The 5,528-nt window shown below is 38.1% G+C and overlaps 1 pseudogene across 1 annotated transcript; it reads left to right on the top strand.

Moving 5' to 3' along the window:
- Positions 1 to 420: 420 nt before the first annotated feature.
- On the top strand, positions 421 to 3,645 carry LOC309622162 (mitochondrial import inner membrane translocase subunit Tim8 A pseudogene; annotated as a pseudogene). Its single transcript has one exon. The product of its transcript is annotated as a mitochondrial import inner membrane translocase subunit Tim8 A pseudogene (transcript).
- Positions 3,646 to 5,528: the final 1,883 nt, after the last annotated feature.

Here is a 5,528-nt window from a genome sequence, read left to right as displayed (position 1 = left end):
AGTGTAGCATGTGTCAGAAATTCACTCCTTTTTAAGGCTGAATAATATTCTATTGTATGTATGTATCACATTGTATTGATCCATTCATCAGGTGGTAGACATCTGGATTGTTCTCACCCTTTGGCTATTGTTAATAATGCTGCTATGAACCTGGGTGTTCAAAATCTGTTCAAATCCCTGCTTTCGATTCTTTTGGGTATATACTTAGAAGAAGAATTGCTAGATCATATAGTAATTCTATGTTTCATTTTTTGAGGAACCACTACACTGTTTTCCACGGTGGCTATACCATTTTACATTCCCATCAGCAATACACGAGAGTTCCAATTTCACCATATCCTGCCAACCCTTGCTCTTTTTTTATTTCATAAAAGCCATCCTAATGGGTATGAAGTGGTATCTCTTTGTAGTTTGTATTTACATTTCCTTCATGACTAATGAAGTAAAACATCTTTTCACGTTCTTTTTGGCCATCTGTATCTTTCCTGGAGAAATGTCTCTTCAGATTCTGTACTCATTTAAAAATTAGATTGCTTTTTGCTGTTGTTGAACTGTAAGAGTTCTTCATATATTATGGATAGTCATCTCTCATCAGATATATGAATTGCAAATGTTTTTCCCAATTCTGTGTGCAACCTTTTTACTATGTTGATGGTGTTTTTTTTTTTTTTTTTTTTGGTGCACACAAGTTTTAAATTTTAATCAAGTCAAATTTATTTTTTATGAAAACTTCTTTAACCTATCTGATCACCAAGTCATGAATAAAATGACAGCTCTTTAGTCAAAAAGACAAAAAAATACAATTGTTTTTTCTTTTCATGCCTTTCATTCCAAAATTAACTTTTGGCATTTTTTTTCCCACCTTGTAACTAAATTTGCTATTTAGATGAGTGTTGTGTCAAACTGACTTCAAAGTTCACCACTGATCACTTTCAGCATTGCTTCATTTCTCTGTAATGAATTCTTCATTTTGATTCATCTCTTCAGCTGGGTGAGTCTTCAAGTGAATTTTTCAAGAAGGTACAGAGGTTGAATATACTTTCTAGCTGCTGTGTACTTGTGAAAATGTCTTTTCATTGTCATAGTGCTTAATGAAAATGCACTGGGTCCATAAATCCTTGAATTATATAATTTCCCCAATAAATACAGATTTGGTTCCATTATTTTTACATTTAGTACTTTAAATAAGCCTGATATCAGACTAAATTTTCTTCTCTTAACTTTTTTTTTTAAATTGTTTATTTATGGGATTTTCTTCTATTTATTTTGACTCAAAAATCTTTTTCTGATATGTGTCTCAGTCTCTGATTTTTCCCTGGATTTTTATGGCAACTTTCAATCTGCATACAGTGTTCCCCTTTTCAGGAGGAGGATGTTTTATTCAATTAAGTGTTTGAATATTACTTTCTTCCTCAGCTGCAGATATAATTCTTGGTTTGGTTTACTTAGCTATGTTTCTTATGTCTCTCATCATCTTTCACAGCATTTTCATTTTCTTCTCCTTTTTCCTCTGTAATTTTGCAGACTCTCAGATTTGTCCTCATCACTAATTTAACTTCCTTCATGTTAATTCCACCCTTTCTTGCCTGCAAAATGTATTTTAAATCTGTTACCAAATCTTTACAGTTTTAGGCAGTCTTTTCCTTCATATGTTCATTCCTGCCCACCCCCCCCACACACACACACACACTTTTTTTCTAAATTGAGACAAAACATGAAATTCACCATTTAAGGGTTCTGCCGCGGAGACACGTGAAGGTCGGTGACTTGGTGCGGAGTTTGTCTCGGCACGCGTGGCCGCGCTGGGATGGCGTCCTCCTCGTCTTCCTCCGCAGCGGGTTTGGGCTCGGTCGACCCGCAGCTGCAGCATTGCACGGAGGTAGAGACTCAGAAGCAGCGCTTCCAGCAGCTGGTGCACCAGATGACGGAACTTTGTTGGGAAATGTGCATGGACAAGCCTGGGCCAAAGTTGGACAGTCGGGCTGAGGCTTGTTTTGTGAACTGCGTTGAGCGCTTCATTGATACAAGCCAATTCATCTAGAATCGACTGGAACAGACCCAGAAATCCAAGCCAGTCTTCTCAGAAAGCCTTTCTGACTGACCTGAGTATTACCTCTCTGGAAAAGGAAGGTAGTTCAAGAAATGAAGAGCAGTTGATGGGATGGTTGAAGAAAAGGCTGTGGGGGGATCGGCTCCCACCTTTGTCACTCTTGGGACATCCTGTCATCTGAGAATGAATAAAGACCGATTTTTGTGTGTGGGGGTGGTTTGAGGGTCAAATGTGTTTGGGGTTGTGTTTTTTAATGCTAATCTTGGGAAAACAATTGACAGATGAATGGAAAACTCTACTAGGTGTATGTTACTGTATGTGGGACGATGCTTTCCTCATAGTCCCATTAACTGCTTCCTATAATTTTAATAGTGGAACTGCTCTATAATTTGATATGTGGGACCACATAGGTAATAATCTGTTATTTGTGTGGATTCCTTTCAGATTTCTGGAGAGATCGATATACATCTTTGTGTCTCTCAGAAAGGGCAGCAGTGGGGGAAAGAGTAATTTGGTACTTGACTGTAGGCCTCCTTATCTAGTGTTTGATTATCAGTGCTGGAAAAAAAATGTATGGAGTATTCATACAGTACATTTCACTTTTCTAGATTATCTCCCTCCCTTATACTGTGATTCACTTAAATTTCTATATATAAAGTACAGTCTTGAGCTAGTACAGGTAGCCTGAGAGTCTAGAGGACTTTAGTTAAAGGAATCTAGCCAGCGAACATAATTCTCATACTAAACTGCCACAAGGAAGACGTTAACTTACCCTGTATGTCAGGGTCCAAAAAAATTTAAAGATGTGCCTAAATGAAAAAATAAGTTATAAAGATTTAGGCCAGTCAAAAACTAACAGCAGTTTCAGGTAGAGGTGCATGCCTAACGTAAACCAGCATAGTTTCCATTTACTGCGTTCTTTTCATCACTGAAATAAAAACTTCTACAAGATTCAAAAAAAAAAATTCACCGATTAAAGTAAGTGTACAATTCACTAGTTCTTAGTATTTTCACAACCAATATTGCTATCTAATTCCAGAACATTTTTGTCACGCCCCCACAAAGAAATCTTGTATCTGTTAGCTGTTACTCCCTATTTTCCCCTCCCCAACATCCCCTGGCATCCACTAATCTACTTTCTGTCTATATGGATTTGCTCATTCTGGACATTTCATATACATGGAATTATACAATATATGACCGTTTGCTATTGGCTTGAAATATTTCTCCGTTTAATAGTGTCAGTTTTTCGGACTTCCCTGGTGGTACAGTGGTTAAGAATCCGCCTGCCAATGCAGGGGACACGGGCTCGAGCCCTGGTCTGGGAAGATCTCACATGCCGCGGAGCAACTAAGCCCGCGCGCCAAAACTACTGAGCCTGCGCTCTAGAGCCCAAGAGCCACAACTACTGAAGCCCATGCACTTAGAGCCCGTGCTCCTCAACAAGAGAAGCCAGCACAATGAGAAGCCCGCGCACCACAACAAAGAGTAGCCCCTGCTCGCCACAGCTAGAGAAAACTCGCGCGCGGCAACGAAGACCCAGCGCAGCCAAAAATAAAAATACAAATAAATAAATAAATAAATTTATTTATTTATTTAAAAAAATAGTGTCAGGTTTTTTCATTTTAATTCTGTTAGTTTTTCTTTATGTATTTGGGACTTGCTTATACTGCATTTGTCTTTTAAGTCATATAGGAGAAAAACTGACTTACAAACAAAAATACATTTATACTGTCTTTTGTATTTACTTATGTAGTTACCTTTAGTACTTTTTTCATGTGGATTTAAGTTACTGTCTGGTGTTCACCATTCCATCTTGAAAAAAATCTCTTTAGTATTTTCTGTGGGTCAGTTTGCTAGCAGTGGAGTCTTTCAACTGTTGTTTATCTGAGAATGTCTTCATCTCTCCTTCATTTCTGAAGGGTAGTTTTGCTAGGTACAGAATACTTGGTAGGCAGGTTCTTTTCCTCAGCTCTTTGCATATGTCATTGCAATGCCTTCTGGCCTCTATGGTTTCTGATGAAAAATCAGCAATTAGTTTTATTGAAGATTCTTTGTACATGATAACTCCGCTCTTGCTGCTTTAACACTGTCTTTGTCATTTGATGGTTTATGATGTATGTAGATGTGGCTCTCTTTGACTGTATCATGCTTGGACTTCCTTGAGCTTTTGGGATGTGCAGATTAACAGCAGTCATCAAATTTGTGAAATTTTAGGCCATTATTTCTCCAAATACTCCTTCAGTCTCTTTTTCTGTCTCTTCATCTGGAACTCCCATTATGTGTATAATAGGATGCTTGAAGGTGTCCCATAGGACTCTGAGATTCTGTTAATTTCTCTTCATTCTTTTTTCTTTCTGTTTCTCACACTGGATAATCTCAATTGGCCTATCTTCAAGTTCACTGACTCATACTTCTGCCTGTTCAAATCTGATACTGAGCTTTCTCCAGTCAATTTTTTATTTTAGTTATTGTACTTTTCAACTACAGATCTTCTATTTGGTTCTTTTTTGTAATTTCTCTTTATTGATATTCTCTATTTGGTAAGACACTGTTCTTATACTTCTTTTTTTTTTTTTAAACATCTTTATTGAAGTATAATTGCTTCACAATTGTGTGTTAGTTTCTGCTTTATAACAAAGTGAATCAGCTACAGATATACACACGTTTCCATATCTCCTCCCTTCCGCATCTCCCTCCCTCCCACCCTCCCCATCCCCCCCCCCCAAGGTGGTCACAAAGCACCGTGCTGATCTCCCTGTGCTATGCGGCTGCTTCCCACTAGCTATCTATTTTACATTTGGTAGTGTATATATGTCCATGACACTCTCTCATCCTGTCGCATCTCACCCCTCCCCCTCCCCATATCCTCAAGTCCATTCTTTAGTAGGTCTGTGTCTTTATTCCCATCTTGCCACTAGGTTCTTCATGGCCCTTTTTTTTTTCCCTTAGATTCCATATATATGTGTTAGCATACTGTATTTTTTTTTCTCTTTCTGACTTACTTCACTCTGTATGACAGACTCTAACTCCATCCACCTCATTACAAATACCTCCATTTCATTTCTTTTTATGGCTGAGTAATATTCCACTGTATATATGTGCCACATCTTCTTTATCCATTCATCCGATGATGGACACTTAGGTTGCTTCCATGTCCTGGCTATTGTAAATAGAGCTGCAATGAACATTTTGGTACATGACTCTTTTTGAATTATGGTTTTCTCAGGGTATATGCCCAGAAGTGGGATTGCTGGGTCGTATGGTAGTTCTATTTGTAGTTTTTTAAGGAACCTCCATACTGTCCTCCATAGTGGCTGTATCAATTTACATTCCCACCAACAGTGCAAGAGTGCTCCCTTTTCTCCACACCCTCTCCAGCATTTATTGTTTCTAGATTTTTTGATGATGGCCATTCTGACCGGTGTGAGATGATACCTCATTGTAGTTTTGATTTGCATTTCTCTAATGATTAATG

Source organism: Balaenoptera borealis (assembly GCF_965194805.1).
Source record: "Balaenoptera borealis genome assembly, contig: HAP1_SCAFFOLD_1686, whole genome shotgun sequence".
Taxonomy (NCBI): Eukaryota; Metazoa; Chordata; class Mammalia; order Artiodactyla; family Balaenopteridae; genus Balaenoptera; species Balaenoptera borealis.
The sequence above is the reverse complement of the archived record's forward strand: the minus strand, read 5'-3'. Positions and strand labels throughout refer to the sequence as shown.